Source organism: Euleptes europaea, chromosome 14 (genome assembly GCF_029931775.1).
Source record: "Euleptes europaea isolate rEulEur1 chromosome 14, rEulEur1.hap1, whole genome shotgun sequence".
Taxonomy (NCBI): domain Eukaryota; kingdom Metazoa; phylum Chordata; class Lepidosauria; order Squamata; family Sphaerodactylidae; genus Euleptes; species Euleptes europaea.
Window position 1 is genome coordinate 28,532,980 of NC_079325.1, and position 19,874 is coordinate 28,552,853.

General features: G+C 45.6%; 1 protein-coding gene across 3 annotated transcripts in view; it reads right to left on the minus strand.

Moving 5' to 3' along the window:
• Positions 1-2,867, minus strand: part of ZMAT4 (zinc finger matrin-type 4) — a 157,357-nt gene extending 154,490 nt beyond the window's left edge. For all 3 annotated transcript variants that reach the window (XR_008933772.1, XM_056860604.1, XM_056860602.1), the window contains exon 1: positions 2,855-2,867. The gene's annotated coding sequence lies outside the window, so the exon portion shown is untranslated. The remainder of the gene's footprint in view (positions 1-2,854) is intronic.
• Positions 2,868-19,874: the final 17,007 nt, after the last annotated feature.

The following is a 19,874-nucleotide window of genomic DNA, read 5'->3' on the forward strand; positions in this document are numbered from 1 at the left end:
ATACACTAGCTGCAGTATTTTGTACTAGTTGTAATTATTTCCAAGTTGTCTTCAAGAGCAGTCCCATGTGGAGTGTGTTATAGTAGTCACACCTCTCAAGGTTACTGCACCATGAAGCAGCGAGGCATGATCAGACCAAGAGGGGTGCCAGTTGATGGGCCAGGCACTGGGGGAGGGAAATGCGTATTGGGCCAGCAGAAGAGCTAGATCTAGCACACCCACAGTGCAATCCTAAACCAAGTTACACTCTTCTATATCCATTTAAGTGGGCAGGCTTAAAGAGTGTAGGATTGCACTAAAGACAGGAGAACAATTCCCTCCAGGACCTCAATTTTACCAACAAACCCCTCTGTCTTGTCAGAATTATGTTTCAGCTTATTCTTCCTCAGCCACTTGACCACAGCTGTCAGGCAGTGGTCAAGGACAGAGACAGTAACATTGTAAGTCTTGTTAAAAAAAATGTAGATGTTGGGTCAAGCAAATTTGTCTACTAAGGATGTAAATAAAAAGTAGTGTCCAGCTGATACTGGCGCAGTCCCAATCCACTTAACACATCAAATTGTTTTGCAGACTGCAGTTTGCATATAGCTGGGATTCTGTAAGAAAATAGGATCTCCATTTGACTTGGTGTTGTGCGTATTTAGTAAGACTGGAATCATGAAAGAGAAAGAAGAGCACATGTGCTGACATCCTACATTTGGATGATAGTGATCCTCTGCACTTAATTAATGTTTCTGTTAAAAAAAACATGTAAATACACCAGCCTATGCCTCTAGTCTAGGGAGTACTGCCTCACACAGAACCCAGATTGAACGCTTCAACTGGGATGGTGGCCTTTTCAGAATGGACCAAGAACCTATGGATTACAGTCAGCTTTCAGGCCTCTCCTAGTTGCAGTGCTAGATTTAGGTACCCAAGTTTTTTTTTGGGGGGGGGGGCACTGAGCTTGAAGATGCATGCCACAGTTATTCACACCGCACCAGAAACCAATAATACAAAGAATTAAATTTTCACTTGTGAAGCTGGCAACACTAATTTGCAGTACTGATACCTATTAAAAAATCATGTCTATGATATCACTGATATATCACGATATATTTAAAAGAAGACTCATGCCTTTGTTTCTCACAAGGAAGAAACAAAAACCCAAGGATATTTGAATCAGCTCTGACAACTATCAAAATTGGCTCTCATCTCTATTCTGGGTAGATGACTAATGTGAGTCCTTTTAACACTGGGAAACACGGCTAAGCCAGCTGCGCCCCTAGGTAGGTGATACCACTGCTCCCTTGGCCTTCTGCCCTTGCCCAAACAACAAAGCGGGGGGTTTCTGCTACTGCTTGAGGATCTAGCATCACTAGCTGTCAGCTCTAACAGCAGACTACAGGATCCCTGGGCTGGAGAACATGCCCTGGATCTAGATTTTGGTTCTGCCAATCCATAGCCTGGCCCTATAATACGTGTGTCCCCCCACCACACTTACATGGAAATTATCTCTGCAGTGGAAAGATGCGTCACTTGACATCTCCTTGTTATTTTCTTCCCCTCATCTGAAATTTACAAAGGAAACAAAATGCAATCCAGTTGCTAGGGTCTATTACGGAATAATTAATAGAAAAGGGCAAGAGTCCAGTAGCACCTTAAAGACTAACAAAAATATTTTCTGGTATGGGATGAGCTTTCGTGAGCCACAGCTCACTTCTTCAGATCTGAAGAAGTGAGCTGTGGCTCACGAAAGCTCATCCCGTACCAGAAAATATTTTTGTTAGTCTTTAAGGTGCTACTGGACTCTTGCCCTTTTCTACTACTGCAGACAGACTAACACGGCGACCCACTGGGAATAATTAATGTGTAATATTCCAACAGAACTGTCAGCATAAACACAGACACAAGGAGCCAGAGCCCGCCCTTAGAGAAAAAGAAGGAAAACAATTCATACCCCACCAATAAAACAATCATCCAGTAGAGAGGTCTCTTCTGTCCAAAATAGTCACTTAGAACAATCACTTCCACCCAAGAAGTGGATCACATACGCAGCCATCCTGCATTTGAATACCATGTTGGTGATCCACTGTATTTAATTAATGTTTCTGTGTTGACACACTTGTAAATACACAAACCCAGCCTATGCCTATAGAATTAGGGTTCCCAGGTCCCTCTTCACCACTGGCGGGAGGTTTTTGGGGTTGAGCCTAAGGAGGGCGGAGTATGGGGAGGAGAGGGACTTCAATGCCATAGGGTCCGATTGCCAAAGCGGCCATTTTCTCCAGGTGAACAGATCTCTATCGGCTGGAGATCAGTTGTAATAGCAGGAGATCTCCAGCTAGTACCTGGAGGTTGGCAACCCTACTATAGAATAGGGAGTATTGCCCCACTCATAGCTCAGACTGAGTGTTTGCTCCCCATGAATCAGGTCTACTCAGAATCCTACTCAAGTCTACTCCTGGGGTTTACCCTTGGGAAAATGTCCTTAGGATTGCACTGCTGGTGATCTTGGGCCAATCAAACCTTATTTACAGGCCTGTTCCAGAAACAGTCTTGTGTATAGTTGTGTGTATCCCAGCCAGTAAATGTGTATCACATAGTAAATGGTATGATGTCACATAGTAAATGGTATGATGTCACAATACTATACAGGTAATCAGATTTGAGCACCTGAAGATCACACTACAGGCAAATGAAGCTGATTGTGAAACACAGCTCAGAAGAATAATGTAAATAAGAAGGTAGACACTGCCAGAACAGTGTGTGGTGCAGAGGTTATAGTCTTGAACAAGGATCTGGAGACCAGGGCTCAAATCCCACTCAGCCATGAAGTTCACTGTGTGAGCCACTCTCTCTCAATGTAACCTACTTCACAGGGTTGTTGTGAGGATAAAATGAGGAAGGAAGAAGCCATTCAGAGCTCCTTAGAGGAAGGAAAGAGTACAAATGTACTAGATAGACAAGAACACATGTGTTCACATGAAGCTGCCTTATACCAGACCCTTGGCCCATCAAAGTCAGTATTATCTACTCAGACCAGCAGCAGCTCTCCAGGGTCTCAGGCAGAGGTCTTTCACATCACCTACTTGCCTATTTCCCCATATAAAGGAGCAATTCGGCTAACAAAGGAGTTTGTTCTCAGCTTTGCCAGCCTCCTCAGGGCTCAGCATGAGGAGGATGCCAGGGAGATGCCAGGGATTGAACCTGGGACCTTCTGCATGCCAAGCAGATGCTCTTACACTGAGCCACAGCCCCTCCCCTAAAAAAGGTGTGTGTGGGGGTCCCTTTTTGATGTTGCAGAAAATGTTTGTAAAATACGAGTGGTTTGAATTCAGGCCAATGGACAAGGTTGCAGAGTTGCAAGTTTACTTTCAGTCGGTATGCTCAGAGCGATGTGCCTGTTAGTTACTGAAACCATGGGAAGCAATTTTCAATTTCGGCCATTTCAGAGCATCACTCTCCAGTACCCCCTCCTCCCTCCACCTTGCCGCTCTGTGCAATTTGGATTACACTCTAAAAGGAGGCCCAGCTTGGAAGCCCGCCTGGCCCGGAGCTCTTGCAAAGCTGGCTGTCACTTCCGGGAAGCGGCTGGCTGAGCGATGGCTTACTCCCCTGCGCATTTTGCTTCAGGTGGTGCTGCATGAAGCAGATGCCAAGCTGCCCTTTTCAATTCCCATTTCATCTCACACTCAGGTAAGCAGCCTTGCCAGGGAGAAGATCCAGCAAAGGGAGGCCTAGTGCTTCAGCCAGGGACTCCCGCTTGCCCATATTCTGGGCACACCAGCAATATTTCCTTTCTCGTTCTGCCTGCAATGAATCTTGAGCACCCAGTTGGAAGACAGAACACTATTGAAACAGCTGTGTGTATGCTAAAAAAAAAAAATCCAAATTCTACAACCCAGAGTAGACATTAAATAAATACACAGAGATGTCGTGATTCATTTTGTTCCTATAACTTAATTTTTCAAAGGATATATAAAGGGAGGGGGGGAGGTTAGAACGGCAGAGAACTCGATAGAAAATGAAAACAGAAACTGCAACTGATGGTTGTGGAAGATTAGACAGACATATAGGTAGATACCACCCCATGTAGAGGTTGGTTTTAGGATGCATTCCATGGGCACATCCATTATTCAGTGCTCTCAGAATATGTATTTATGCTAATTAAGAAGTGTGATGGAATCACCTAAAAAAAGATTAAAACAGATTTAACAAGGAAAGCATGTAGAAGGGGCAATAAAGGGAGAAGCAATAGCAGGTTTGCTAAAAGCGAGTAGAGAGAATAAAGCTGCAGGTCTTTGGGCCAAAAACCAGACATGCCGTCAAAAAAAACCGTGATTAGGGTGTTCCATGGCTCTTTAAAAGATAATTAGCAGCCCTGGGCAGCTGCTTTGAAGATCAAGGCAGGGCCACAGGGAAGAATGTTCCTGAACCCTTTCCTCGCAGGTCTCTTCTCCAACTTAAAATATTCCTCTTAAGCTGTAGTTCGTTGAGGGAGGGGGGGGGGAGATCCAAACGTTTCTGCCTGTCTTTTCCCTCACTCAACACTAGTCGCAGCTTTGAAGGACCATTTTAAATGGTAGGACATACCTGGGAGGAAAGGGTTTAACCCCCCCCCTTTGCTTCCCCCACCAAAGTAGCCCTGTGCTGATCTTCAAAGCAGCTGCTTGGGGCTGCTATTCAGTTTTTCAGGCAGAAGGACCTAATCCCAGATCTTGGACTTTATGCCCGAGGTTGCGAGCCTCCCGGCAGAGGCTGGAGGTGTCCTGGAATTACAACTTTTCTCCACGTTGCAGAGATCAGTTTCCCTGTCCTCCCACCCTCAAATGTGCCTGGAGGCACCAGGCAGTAGCCTGGCATCCCTAGTGGGGTTGCCAGCTGACCAGTAAAAAAAATCTTTTTTAAGCCTGTCTGGAAATTGTTTTGTTTTTTGCTTTGGGCCCAGTTGCCAGAAAAAAAGAGCTATTCCATTCTCCACCCACCCACCCCATCATTTTTGTAAACCATATATATCTTTATTTCTTTATTTATTAAATTTCTATCTCGCCCTCCCCAGCCAGGCCGGGCTCAGGGCAAGTAACAACAGTAAAATTATAAATATAAACATAAAACATATTCATTAAAACATCCAGCATCATTAAAACAAGATCCGGTAATCTTACCGACAACAAAACAATAGATGGCATTCAATTAAAGTCTAATCGCTGCTGAACGCTTGGCAGTCAGACAGAGTCCCCCCCACCCCACACACACTGTATAACCTGGCAGAGCCAGAAAAGGGGAGATAGGGAGGGCAGCTGACGGCGCCTGTGGCTGCACTCAATTATATGCCTGGTGGAAAGCCTCCGTCTTACAGGCCCTGCGGAACTCTTTTAATATCCCGCAGGGCTCTGATGTTACTGGGGATGGAGTTCCACCAGACTGGAGTCAGGGCCGAAAAGGCCCCGTCTCTCGTTGAGGACACCCGCACATTTCTAGGGCTGGGGACCACCAACAAATTAGAATCAGCAGAACGTGATGTCCTTTAAGGGGTGTACCAGGAGAGGCGGTCCCAAAGATCTTGAGTGAATGCTAGGGTTGCCAACACCTGGAGATCTCCTGATATTAAAATTGATCACCAGATGACCAAGATCAGTTCCCCTGGAGAAACTGGCTGCTTTGGAGGTGGATTCTACCGCATTATATCCTGCTGAAGTCCCTCTTCTCTTCAAACCCCATCCTCCCCAGGCTCCACCTCTAAAATCTCCAGTAATTTCTCAACACAGAGCTGGCAACCCTAGTGAATGCACAGCTTTTACTCTGGGCTCTGCCCCTGGAGACACCAGAACCCCCTTGACCCCACCCCCAAGCCTGCCCCAAAACCCACTCAGCGAGAAAATGCTTCTCCCATACCATTTTCCTAACTTAAGTAACCCCCTTCTATTTGCTCATATGGTAGTGTGTTTCCCCCTTGAGGGCAAAAAGCAATTCAGGAGGAGGGATTGCAGTCAGGAAAATGGTTCACCTTCTCTTTCCTGCACCAGGGCCCCAAACCAAGTTGTCCCCCTCGCTCATCATTGTTTTAACAATGAGACAGCCAATCATGATAGTTAGGTCCTGATGGCGTGTTTACTGCTTATACAAAAGCTATTTTTCCCCAATGTAATGTGATGTGGTAGTTGAAGTGTCAGACTGGGATCCGGGAAACCAAAGTTCGAATCCCCACTCTGTCAGGGAAGCTCACTGGATGACCTTGGGCCAGTCGCGCACCCTCAGCCCCACCAACATCACATGGTTGTTGTGAGGATAAAATCCAGGAGAGGAGAATTATATAAGCCAATTTGTGTCCCCATTGGGAAGAAAAGAAGGGTATCAATGAAACAAACAAACCTGTTCTAAGGAACAGGAAAGGAGGATTTGCCTATGTAACACATTGCAGGTTGAAAGTACCTTTTTTTGTTGAAATCATGAGAGAGATATAGCGCAGTTCTGGAGAGAAGAGAGTACATAGTCTTGTAAGAGGGAGATGTTTCCCCCCAAACAGAGAAACATCAGACAGTGTTTACTCCTGTTCAGGCTCTTCAGGAATTGCAAGATAATTCGTTGTGTTGCCGAACTGCACACTGTACCCAAAGTATCTTTCATTGATATTGCCTAATTTTTGTGCTCAAGAGTCTCTTCCACCCTATGCCTCCACTTGAGCCAAATTCTTTGTAGTCTGGCTGGTCCTACTGCTAAAGCTTTCTGCCCAGGTCTGAGCAAGCCATTTCTAATGACCTGCCCATTTGAAGAGTTCAGCAGCTGGCCATAAGGAGGTTATCTAATTGTTCTGACTTCCAGTGGTGGTGGAACCAGCCACAGCCATTGATTCTTCCTTTGGCAAACTGCTGCCGCAGATGTTAAGACATCTCTTTTTCCTTCGGAAGGTAAACTTTAGCCATCAACAACTGCCTATTTCCAGTGTGCAAGCAGTGGCAGGGGGGCGGGAGTCATTGGGCATAGTAGAACCTCAAGTTCCAGGAAGACTGGATTACGAAAGCTGCCAGCAAATTCTGCCTGAAGCAAAAATGCAAAGTAAATGTGAAGCTTCCTGCTCAGGTGTGTGTGCACGTGGGGGGAATATTCCAAAACATTTATAGAAAGCAAAAGAGTTTTGATAAGGCAACCAATATTTCTCAAAGGGGAAATGTGGCGCATCTCTGCCATAGACTTGCAGGATGCAGGTTGCCAGTCAAGCTATGGTTTAGGCATCTGCTTCAGATGTCCTTGTTCAGAGTCTAGGGAGGGAGAAGAAAGAAAGTCGCCATGCAGTGGGCCCAACTGAGAAGATGACACAAGAGGAATTAACCTACTGAATTTCAAGATAAATATGCGGCATCCTGCTCTGAAGAAACATCCAAGGCATTTTGAGGGAAGCAAACCCGCTTTGAGAAGACTGGTAAGGAGAAATAAAAGAGCTGCACCAGTCACTAGGAGATAAAAAATAGGGCCAAGGTCAATGGCGCAAAATAAAGTAAAAATATATATTTTTTACTCAGTTATAATTCCCAAAATTCCCTATCCATTTTGCCAAGAATTCCCTTGACCAGATCTTGACAAAACCTCCTGCAAATATAATTAGGTAAACATACGGGTCTTTGCCTATTATATGCGGAAATAGGTTTGACTTTTCCCTCCATAAAGAGCAGTGTGATCACAGGGCACGTTGATGATGAGAGGAAGGCCAAAGGTCCTGAAGAGTCAAGCGAGAAATAAGTGTTATTCTTTGCAGACTCTGTCTTCATGCTTCTGTCTCCATGATGAAGAAAACTGGAAGCTCTTGGAAGATTCAGAATGAATGGCAGAATCCAAGACATCCAGTTATGTAGTAGAATTCCAAATATGGATCAAGATACAAGATCTGGCCCTCAATTTTTGGACACACACCTCAATATTCTCTCAGTGCTATTGGCCAGATTTCTCATCCAAGGCTCTCATTCTCCCTAAATTACACAAGAAATTTAAAATGTAAGCCCAAAAAAGTACATTACAGACACAGTCCCCTTGCTACGCTCACCTACTTCTCCAAGATTCAAGGGCTAATGCCAAAGAGAATAGTGGAGAGTTATGATGGCTTTGCAGCATTTTCTGTATTTACAGAAATCCAGGAAGAGCACGAATGGAAGTCCAAAGGCCCTCTTATAGGGCACCAGATCTGCTATCCCATATGAGATCCCCAGAGAAAATAGAGAGATTCTGTACCTTGGATGCTCCAGCCAGTTCTCACAGCAACGCCTCCTGATTCTCTCACTGTTTCTCTCCTGTTTTGCATGATAACTGCTGCACCTACTTGTCACAGAGACCCATGCACACCTGCCTCCCCCTTCAGCTGACTCAAGAGAGCCATTCAGAGCACATTACAGCACACTGAGGAAAGCTATCTCCAGCAATTCACAGGTATTAGCAATCATCATACCTTTTGTCAAGCATGATAGTCTGAGTGACAGTGAAGAGAGGCCAGCCCTCAACAGCTCGCCACCCTGAAGGGGCAGGACAGTGCTGATTAGAGAGAGACTCTCATTCATTCATTCATTCATTCAATTTCTACCCAGCCTGTCCACTGTATACAGGATCCCCAGAGTTGCTTACACTGGAATAATATAACAATATAGAGCAATAACAAAAAATATATATATAGTGATAAGTCAAACAAAAATACACCCTCAAAATCTGAGTAAAACTATGAAGGAGAAACTGGTCCTGATCAGTTATAAACCGACTTGGCCCTGTGCTCCGGTGGTGTCTTCATTACTTTCTCCTGCATTCGTGAAAATTTTTAGGGGGGAATGGTCAAAGGTCTGGAATCCATGCCTTATGAGGAGAGACTTAGGGAGTTGGGTTTGTTTAGTTTAGAGTAGAGAAGGTTGAGGGGAGACATGATAGCCATGTTTAAATATATGAAGGGATGTCATGTTGATGAGGGAACTAGCTTGTTCTCTGTTGCTCCAGAGACTAGGACACGGAGTAATGCATTTAAACGAATAGAAAAGTGATTCCACCTAAACATTAGGAAGAACTTTCTGACAGTGAGGGCTGTTCGACGGTGGAATGCGCTGCCTCAGAGGGTGGTGGAGTCCCCGTCTTTGGAGGTCTTTAAGCAGAGGCTAGATGGCCATCTGTCAGGAGTGCTTTGATTGTGGGATCCTGCATGGCGGGGGGAGGGTTGGGGTCACTGGGGATGTGGGAGGAGGTAGTTGTTAATTTCCTGCATTGGGCAGGGGGTTGGACTAGATGACCCTGGTGGTCCCTTCCAACTCTATGATTCTAAGCTACTGTACTTGGGGACAGTGCTGCAGGGAGGACCTCCCCCGATACCTAACACTGGATAGGGATCCCATGAAGCATACAAAGACAGATTGTATGTGCATACACACAAGCAAACCACACACAATAGATATGCTATGTCCCAGTTGTTCATGTCATGATAATTACAGTGCAAACATGTTCAGCAATGTTTAACCATCAGGATAGGTTGTGGTGGGGATAGAAGGGAACAACTGTCCTGACATTTTATGTGCACAGGGCATTCATTCACATACTGTCAAGAAGCACCTGCCCCAGGGAAGAGGAAGAACTCTAGCGCTCTACCATAGTTTCATAAAGGCATTCCCAAAATCTCCCCAAAACACAAAATAAGGACAATCATGTACTAGAAGAGGGAGACCAAAAAACAGGTATAGCAGATAGCAGATAGAGACCATCAGAGCAAATGCTTTGCTCTTCTAGGGCTACCCTGAAGGAACTCTGCAGCTAAAGAGAGGAGCAGCTGCCAAGAGGGCAGGAACATGTGGCTAAACACCTGGCTGTGCCTGCTCTGCCTCCTGCACACCTGCACCAAGCCAGCAAGCCTCAGATGCTCTTCCACTTTGTAGTCCCAGAGCCTAATTTGTGGCTTCAAGAGCCAACAAAGGAATGCAAGGTCCAAGGCAGAGAAAAAGTGATGTGCCTGACTTGCCTTTTTGCAAGAGACTCTCTTGCGGCTCCCTGGCACCACCCCTCTCCATACCTGCTGAGATGAGCACAAAGCACTTGACTGCGCTGCAACTTCTGAATATCTCAAGCTCTTTTTCTTTGCACCTCCTCAGATCTCTTCCTCCCTGGCCTCTCCGCTGCAAACAATGGCCATTTTGTCTTGTGCCATTTCGCAGAAGGGGGCTTATTATTTATTGACAACAATTTCCCTTGCTGTTGAATGCCCTGCCAGAGCAGGCCTGCCACACTTCACCTTCCTTCAATCTGTAACCCGCTGCTTGTCAGCCCAGCACTCTGGGCAGTAAATTGGGCAGGAGAAAAACTGGGGCTTCAGATAGCTGACATTGGCGCAGGCTAATCTTTTCTCGGCAGCCTCTGATAAACCCCACTGCAGGCATCAGCAAATAAGGGTGGAGGGAGGGTGATGGGATAACAAAAGTCCAAATCATACTGCCATGGTTATGCAGTGTCACTTTGGGATGCTTGGTTTTGGACTGCAAGTCACGTGAACACATGAAGCTGCCTTATACTGAATCAGACCCTTGGTCCATCAAAATCAGTATTGTCTACTCAGACCGGCAGCGGCTCTCCAGGTCTCAGGAAGAGGTCTTTCACATCATCTATCTGCCTAGCCCCTTTAACTGGAGATGCCAGGGATTGAACCTGGGACCTTCTGCATGCCAAGCAGATGCTCTACCACTGAGCCATGGCCCCTTCCAAATGAGTGCTCCAGGTGAGGCACGAACTCACAATCTCGGCATTATAAGTACCAGAGCTCTGATTCCACAGTTTGGAACTGGCTTCAGGAATCAGTATTCTGAGAATCTCAGTTTTCTTTCCTTTTTTAAAAAAAAGCTAGTTTCTACCCCTTATTCCAATTGACTTGCACAAGCCACGAGTGGGAGGTGCGCAATAGGCTTTCCAGTGGCCCATGGAAAGGCTTTGGGGCCCTGTAGAGCTCACAACTAGCAAAAGGATAATTGATTTTGCAAAACAAAGAGATACATGCTTATTAGTTTGGGCTGCATAAATCTGTTAGGTCTGTCTAAACCAGCACTTAATATGTCCAACTGCAGGCAGGCGGCTGCCTTAGGGAAGTCCGCCAAGGAGACATGATAGAAATTACTATCCCCTGTTATCAGCATCATAAGTACACTGTCCCTGCATATGAAAGTTTGTTTAGTTATTATCATACCTGTATCATACTGGATAATAGATTTGCCCTCCCCGAATCTGCCTAATCCTCTGAAGAGCCTTCTGTACGAGAGGCAAAAAAACACATGTTGACCCACCTTCTTCTAGATCAGTTGGGCAGGGATGCCTCCCCCACCACAACAGTTGTGTCACATCAATTGCCTTGTGGGGGGAGTATGAGGGAGGCAGGCAGAAACAACATCTGCACACCTGCTCCTGAACCAGCTGTGAGATGCCCTTTTCTACAACAGAAGCATCCCCAGACACACAAAGAAACTCACAGAAAAAAACACACAGGGAAATGTTCTGATGAACTAACTGTTCTCTCTCTTTAAAAAAAAATATTTGTTCATATTTTGTCAGTCATTTCAGTGCTCTGCTTTTCATTTTTGGTTTTGCAAGGGGGGTTGTGTTTTGGTGGTATGCAGTTTTTATATACAATTGCTGTGTTACTTGCAGGTATAATGTATGTCATCTAAAGAGAACAAAAACAAAGAATCCCAGGATGAGTTCACATAAATCATCCCTAGTCTACACGTGAGCTATTTTTATTCTGAGTTTTCAAGGGAGATGAGCCTATGCATATAGAACTCGATACTTCATCATGTAAGACAGGGATTGGGAACGTCCGGTCCGGGGGCCATATGCAGCCCCCGAGGACATTTTCAGTGGCCCTCGGGAGCTCCAGGGCCCAGCCGCGGAGGCGCAGCACAGTGCGGCCCTCCCCAAGGGTGTTCCTGGGGCCGCGGCGCCCTTTGGACCTCCTCTCGTTGACTGTTGGTCGGAGGGGGGAGGGACCTTCCCCCAAGGCTGCCCCCTACAGTCGCAGCATACAGGAATGCCGCGGTACACAGTAAGCCCCTCTCGCCGCCTGTCAACCCCTGTGGTTGCCAACCTCCAGATGGTGGCTGGAGACCTGGCAACCCTAGCCTCTCCCCCCCCCCCCCCCGCGCCGGGAGATCTACACCTGGTTATGGCCCCCGAATGATGTTATAAATGAGCAAATGGCCCTTGGCAGGAAAAAGGTTCCCCACCCCTGATATAAGACCTCAGGATAAGGTGGGATATAAATGAAAATAAATAACCAAGCCTCTTGGGGCAAGGAGTTCTGCAAATTAATTATCCCCTGCATTAACATGTATTGGCTCTTGTTTACCCTGTGCCTAATTTGAGCTGCTATGAATCACGATTGTGATTCACCGCCTCATGAAACAACTTGCAGCATTCCAAAATTCACAATATTCTGATCATAACCTTTGTCCAAATATTTCTAACACTCTTGCCGGGAAGTACATTGAGGGCAAATACCCCAATTATTTACACCAGATGCCCCACTCTAACCATCGATATTTTTTCAAGAACTTAGGAGAAACTTCCCATTTAGTTTCTTTTTTTTCCCTTTGGCCATGAGGCCCCAAAATGTTTTTTTTTTCCTTTTAAAGGAAAAGATGAGATTTCCAGAAGACTTAGCTGCCAGATTCTGCAATCAAGGCTTTAATCCATAATTCATTTTAGTGCTTGTGATCATGCAGCCCTCTTTCTATAACAACCCAAGAACTGCCTTGCTGGATCAGACCAAAGTCCCATCTAGCCCAGTATTCTGTTTCCAAGTAGAGATAGCATGCTGATCTATTGACTGGTGAGGTACCGTCATTTGACCACCAGTTATTTGACTGTGACCAGCTATTTCATGAAGCCAGTAATGCCGCTGTTTCAGCAGCAGCTTTCCTTTTCATTTTGATGTAATTTGTTAGAAAGGGCAGCAGTAAGACCTGCTTGCTCCTTAGTCCTGGAACAATTTGGGGCAACTCTGTTAGCAGAGCAAAGGTCCTCCTACTGGCCACTTTTATAGTTGCAGGCATCTCAGAGCAAGAAGACGATCTACACCAGCAAAGATCTGGTTGTCCAGGTAAATCCATTACAGTTCTTGATTTCATCGTTTCACAATAAGAGTTAATGTTTTGTAATCAGCGCATAGGGTCACTATAAGTTGGAAGTGACTTGACGGCACTTCACACACACACACACCAAAGGTAATGCTTAGAAAATACTTTACCATTATTTGATAGTCTTTGGCTAAATCTTGTTTTAAGTGTTCAAACACTGCATCTGGGACATTCACAAGTGACAGCCTCCCTTTTTCAATCCCTAACGTATAGCATTCTGCTTCTGAACATGGGTTCCATTTAGCTCTGATGGGGAACAACTGTTAATAGACTCATCTTCCATAAATTGAGCGAATCCTTTTTCTTTCTTTTTTTAACGGTAGCTGTGTTGGATTCAGGATTAGCAAATTTAGCCAGCTTTTCCCATTAGCCTTCCTTAATACTGGAAGACAGTAAACACAGTTTTAGGACCCTTGGCCAGAAGCTAGTTCTACAAGAGGGCTATTTTTAGGGAGCGGAGGTAGGAGCCCAGGATTGCTATATGGTATTGTAATCCCAGAACAGAACTTTATGCCAATTTGGGTACAGTTTTGCAGCACTGCAACGCAGCAAGATACGCACTGCTCTCAGGCAATAGCCAGTTGTTGGTTTTATTTTAGTCTAAAGGACACAGGAAGAATTAGTCCCAAAACACAAGCAGGAAATGAATAAAAGTTTTGTTGCGGATTTCATCAGTTTAAGTTTTACCCTGGATCTTCCAGTTATTGAAAATCAACCATTCCTTCTTACGCCAATTACATCCTCTGCTACCAAAACACAAAATCCTCCCCCCTTCCTCAAAGCAAACCATCAGCAAGTCTCATTCCCTCTGCCTCCACTCCCTCTGCAAGCAATTCTTGCCAACTGGTTGGCAATGAGGGGAAGACTGGTTCTCCGGGAAGGGGGTGGGGCTGGGGCTGATCTGGCCTAGAGCTTCCAGCACGGATTATCTTAGCTAACAGGCAACCAGGGCAGCTGCCCTGGACCCTGCACTGAGACAGATTTGAAAACTCACAGAACAGAGACTGGGCAAAGTGTTATGTACATATGTATGTAGCATTGCCAGGCCCCCAATAACCACCAGCAGGGGATGGGGGGGTAGGGTTGCCAGATCCAATTTGGGGAACTCCTGAAGATTTGTGCATAGAGACTGGGGATAGGGTTGCCAGGTCCCTCTTCTCCAGGTGATCTCTGTTGTCTGGACATCAGTTGTAGTAGCAGGAGATCTCCAGCTGGTACCTGGAGGTTGGCAACCCTACTTGGAGAGGACAGGGACCTCAGTGGAGTATAATGCCATAGAGTCCAGCCTCCAAAGCATCCATTTTCTGCAGGGAAACTGATCTCTGTAGTCTGGAGATGAGCTGTAATTCCGGGGGATCCCCAGGCCCCACCTGGAGGCTGGCATCCCGATTATGTCTTTTAAATTAGCCCACACAGGGGTTATTACGTCACAGTTGGTGCCGGCAACAGGAGAAGCTTGGCAGAGCCTGGCTGTGTTTGGTGGGTCAGAATACAAGGTGTTAAGCTTATAGCAAAAATCTCTTGTCAAACTAAGCAGAAAATAACTTGCTTCTTTCATTCTAGCTCATAACCCTGTGATTTTTTTTCTTTCTCAAAAAGCTGCAAAAAATTCCAGACCCTGGAATTGGCAATCCTAATTTGATTACATAGTTTTTTTTAAAAAAAGTGATTCAGAAACCTACTTGGTTGATCTGAGATGACAGTCAGACAGAAGCAATATTCTTACCCAATCTTCAGCTTTCTTAGGCCGCAATAGGTAATGTTTTATTCAGAGCTGAGGAAAAGAGAGATCAAAGCTCAGTCTATCCACACTCATCCCACTTCCATCACTTGTCAAACAGGTTTGGCATGCTGATGTAGTGTATCAAAACCTGTTTACCAGATGTATCAAAGACAAAATATCTCTGCGTGGGGGGGGGGGGGAGAGAAAACCATATCTCCTCCAACACTTCACAGCTGAAACAAGGGGGCACTCTTGTAAAATCCTGTTCCCACACCAAAAACCACTTGGTATGAATCCCACCATTTAGCCATTAAAAATACGTTCTAGAACTGAGCCACAGGGAGGGGCTCTGGTTCTGTGGCAGAACATTTCCTATATTTCACGCATGCAGAAGTTTTAAATTCAATTTCTGGCCCTTCCGGAGAGCTGCTGCCTGCCAGAGGAGACAAAACTCAGCTAGAGGAACCAAAGGCCCGACTTAGTTCACATGTACATTGCTGAAGGTTCTTCCTGGCCTGGAATGTGATGTGTTCATAGTAGGGTTGCCAACCTCCAGGTACTAGCTGGAGATCTCCTGCTATTACAACTGATCTCCTTCGCCGACAGAGATCAGTTCATCTGGAGAAAATGGATGCTTTGGCAATTGGACTCTATGGCATTGGAGACGTCCCTCCCCTCCCCAAACCCCGCCCTCCTCAGGCTCCACTCCAAAAACCTCTTGCCGGCGGCGAAGAGGGACCTGGCAACCCTAGTTCATAGACACTGCACTAGCCTGCCCCAATTTATGGGCAAGAGGGTGCTTAATATTTGGGTTAAAATATGAGCAATACCATTATACGTGAAATAGTTGGGCTATGTAATATCTTAGTGTCAATGAGAAATATTATTTGCATGTGCTGTAGAAATAGGTTTGCCAACCACCAGGTAATAGCTGGAGATCTGCTGTTATTACAACTGATCTCCAGCCAATAGAGATCAGTTCACCTGGAGAAAATGGCCGCTCTAGCAATTGGACTCTATGGCATTGAAATCCCTCTCCTCCCCAAACCCCACCCTCCTCAGGCTCCGCCCCAAAAACCTCCGGCTGGTGGCGAAGAGGGACCTGGCAACCCTACATAGAAACTAGGCCAACCCCCCCGGCCCCAGTCTTCCGAGAGCTCATTTCCACAGATCCAGGAGCAAGGAAGATTTTACTTTATTTTTTAATTATGTTAATTATAACCCTGCCTTTCTTCCTAGGGAGATTCCAAAGTGGCTTAAATTGTTCTCCTCTCCTTCATTTTATCCTCACAACAACCCTGTGAGGTAGGTTAGATTGACTGAGTGACTGGTGCAAGGTCACCCAGCAAGCTTCCATGGCAGAGTTGTGATTCAAGCCAGGGTCTCCCACATCCTAGTCCACAACTCTAACCACTACACCACACTGATTCTCATTTAAAGCTAAAGAACACAAAGCTAAAAGAACTCACATTCTTTTTTTAAAAGGCATCCCTGGAATCGCTCTAAAGGTAACCCAGGCATGAAAGAGGGGCAGTGATTTACCCAGATGCCAGGATAGTGCCTGTCCCTGGTAAATAGGGACAGTTGTGGGGTGTGAAACCTGCTTTCTTTCTTTTATTCTCTGCTCTTATGACCACAGTCATGAACACTAACAATTCTAACAACAAAACAGCAATAAAAAGAGAGCAATCGTAATAATAACACTAAATACACCTATAATGACTAGGGCATCAGGTTGCCCAGATCTAACTAACTATTAGGTTTGATTACATAGGAGAAAAACTTGGCAGCTGCCAGGGTAGTATTATGATTGCTTCCAGCCAAGAGGGTCTGTAGCTTACAATGGACTGGAAAGCTAACCAGATCCTTTAGAAAGGGAGAGACAAACATGGTTCTATGACTATGAAATTTTGGACAATGGGGCAAGGTGTCAAGGCTCCCTGTGTCCCAGCTACAATGTCTATCGGCAAAAGTGTGTGAAACCACTTTTTGACTTTCTTAAAAATGACCGTCTGCAGCGCTGAAATAAATACTGTTTCCAGCTTGTGAAACTCTCTTTTTTTCTGGTTTCTACCTGAAATGAGATTGTAGGCAAAAGGCAGCCCCAAATCTGGCATAATTGCATGGATGCTTCTGATGACTGTTTTCTGATCTTTTCTATGTTAAAAAAAATTCCTGCCTGGCTTTCTTTAGCACACCCAATGACAAACACAGCTTGCAACATGTTTGTGTTGTTATCTTCCCCCGACAAAGATGTCAAAACCTGGGCTATATTTAACAAAATGCCAAAACTAGAAAACATAAATTAAAACTTCTGCAACCCAGCCCTAGGCCACGGGTGTGCGACAGCCACACTAGGGAGAAGTGGGAAGGAGAGATTCTGCCACCACCGTTGTGCATTATCCGTTCTAATCATGTTTCCCCCCCCTTTAAACTGATGTACTCATCCAGTGCCCAAAAGGGCCCTCATAGCAAATGACAATAAAACTGGCAAACCACCAAAATGTACAACCTCTGGAACATTTGGGTCATCAATTAAAGCCTCAAAGCGAATAATAGCCACGTACAGCAGCTGAAAAGTGACAGTGCTAGGAATTAGAGCCACAGTAATGGGACTCACACGTAAAACGGAAGAGAGCTTATTTATTTAGCACATTCTTAATTCCATCTTGTCTCCAAGGAGCTCAAGGTGGAATACATGGTTCTCCTCTCCCATTTTATCCTCAAGGCAAGTCTGTGAGGTACGTTAGGCCGAGAGATAGTGACCGGCCCCAGGTCGCCCAGGGAGTTTCATGGCAAACAGGGATTTGAACCTGAATCTCTCCAGGCCTAGTGCAACATTTTAAGCCATCAATTTTCACTCAGTGGCTATTTGACATGCCACCTGTGGCTTATCTGAGCACCAATCCCCAACACAGTGCCAGTGCGACGTTCAAGGAAAGTGGGCAAGACCATTGCCCTGGTGAAGCTCATGGTTGACAGGTCATTCCCACCTTGAAACATCCAGTGCCAAAAGGACTGGAAGATGGGTGAGCTGCAGACCCCAGGCTAGAGAAAGTAGTACAGGTCCTAGAAAAATCAGCCATCATTATAGTTACATATTTAATAGTTCTGTCTTATATTATTCCCCTTCTGGATGCACACCTTAACGTGGTGAGGGGGTTTGTGTGTGCCAGGGAAGCTGAGAGCAATACCATAAGGGGTCTAGACTCTATCAAGAGACTAAACTCCTAGCAGAGTCACTCAAGATGGAATGGTCACAGCTGAGACACCAGACGAAGATGCATCCACCCCCTTAAGGGATCAATGGCCACATCCGCAGAAGAGAACAGGCAGTTCCAATGGGGATGGGGGCAGAGGAATCCCTGAAGGTTAGCTACTGGGCAGCAGCAGTAGTGGAAGGTGACACTGGCGGAGGATCTTTCGTAGACAATGGCAGTGCCACTACGGCTAACCCTGGTTAGTACTGCGCAGAAGAAGGCACTGGTAAACCACTTCTGACCAACCTTTACCTTGAAAACCCTATGATGAGACAATCCAAAATGAAAAAAGAAGCCACAGCCTTCAATTTGCAAGATCTGAGCAAGGCTGTCAAAGATAGGACATTTTGGAGGGCTTTCGTTCATAGAGTCGCCATGAGTCGGAAGCGACTTGACGGCACTTAACACACACACTTATATTATTGCATGTGTGTATTCACTAGGGTGGCACACAGGCATACAGTAGTCATGTGGCTCTTTTGGTTTTTCATAATTACAAATGGGACTCTCTGAAAGCCACAGACTGAGTACCATAACTCTAACAGCTACATCACACTCACTCGCAAATGTTCCCAACTTACCCAAGAGGCAAGAAGAAGTCCAAAGAGCAGTTATGCCTGGCTTTGTTCTCTTCGGAGCAGAGCTCTTGAAGCTTACAGTGTTTTGTAATATTTCTTTACAAACATACAAGTAAAGCAGAGGGGGCTGCAAAGAGGTACTCAGGGAAGACAGCACTCCTGCTACCCCCCACCATAGCCCTAGAGAGAGAATCCTGCACAGTAAGGGGCTTCCGCCATCTCACAGCAATGCCTATCTCTGTCCCTTCCAAAACTCAAACTGTGCTGTCTTCACTCTTTCTCTCTCACACACACACCTGCCCTCTCTCTTCAGGTGGCCGTGGTCACCTTCTGCAACTCCTATAGGTACGTGACCACAGTCATTTCCTGACAATTAGCCCCCATGGAGGAAATATCCACAGTCTTTTAGGAACATTAACATTCTTTTATCATAGGCTCATGTTCCCGTTAGGCATGTGACTCTATGCCAAACCCACAGGACAGACCCAGACACAGTAGCCAGACTCCAAATTTATGGCAATACAAACAGCAGCAAAAAGAAACAGAGATGAAAATGGCTCCATTAGCCGGCTCCACATGCCTTGCTGAATATTAAAAGTTCTGGGGGAATGTGTGGCGCTTAACTACATTGACTTCCAGGGAACATCTGAAAAACTGATCTGGACTCAGCACTGGCTCCAGAACAGGCCCTTAGCCTAGGGTTGCCAACCTCCAGGTAATAGCTGGAGGTCTCCTGCTATTACAACTCATCTCCAGCCAATAGAGATCAGATCACCTGGAGAAAATAGCTGCTTTGGCAATTGGACTCAATGGCATTGAAGTCCCTCCCCAAACCGTGTCCTCCTCAGGCTCTGCCCCAAAAACCTCCCTGCTGTGGCAAAGAGGGACCTGGCAACCCTACCTTAGCCCGAGGCAAAGGGCAGTCTCTCCATGGCAAGGCCCAGAGATCTCAGTAAGGGAAGGCTTCAAGTTTCATACCCCTGATCCTGTGACCCCAAAACTTCTGTATCAGTTTCATTTCTCCCTTGTGCAAACTGTGATTCTTTATTTCATCACCTTTTTCTTGCACTGAGCTTCTCCCACGAAACGTACACATTTCTGAGTATTATTTGTTCATCAATACCTCATCATTCTACCTATAATTGATGCACATTATACATAGAGACATTATGTAAACTGCATGTCAAAAACATACAAC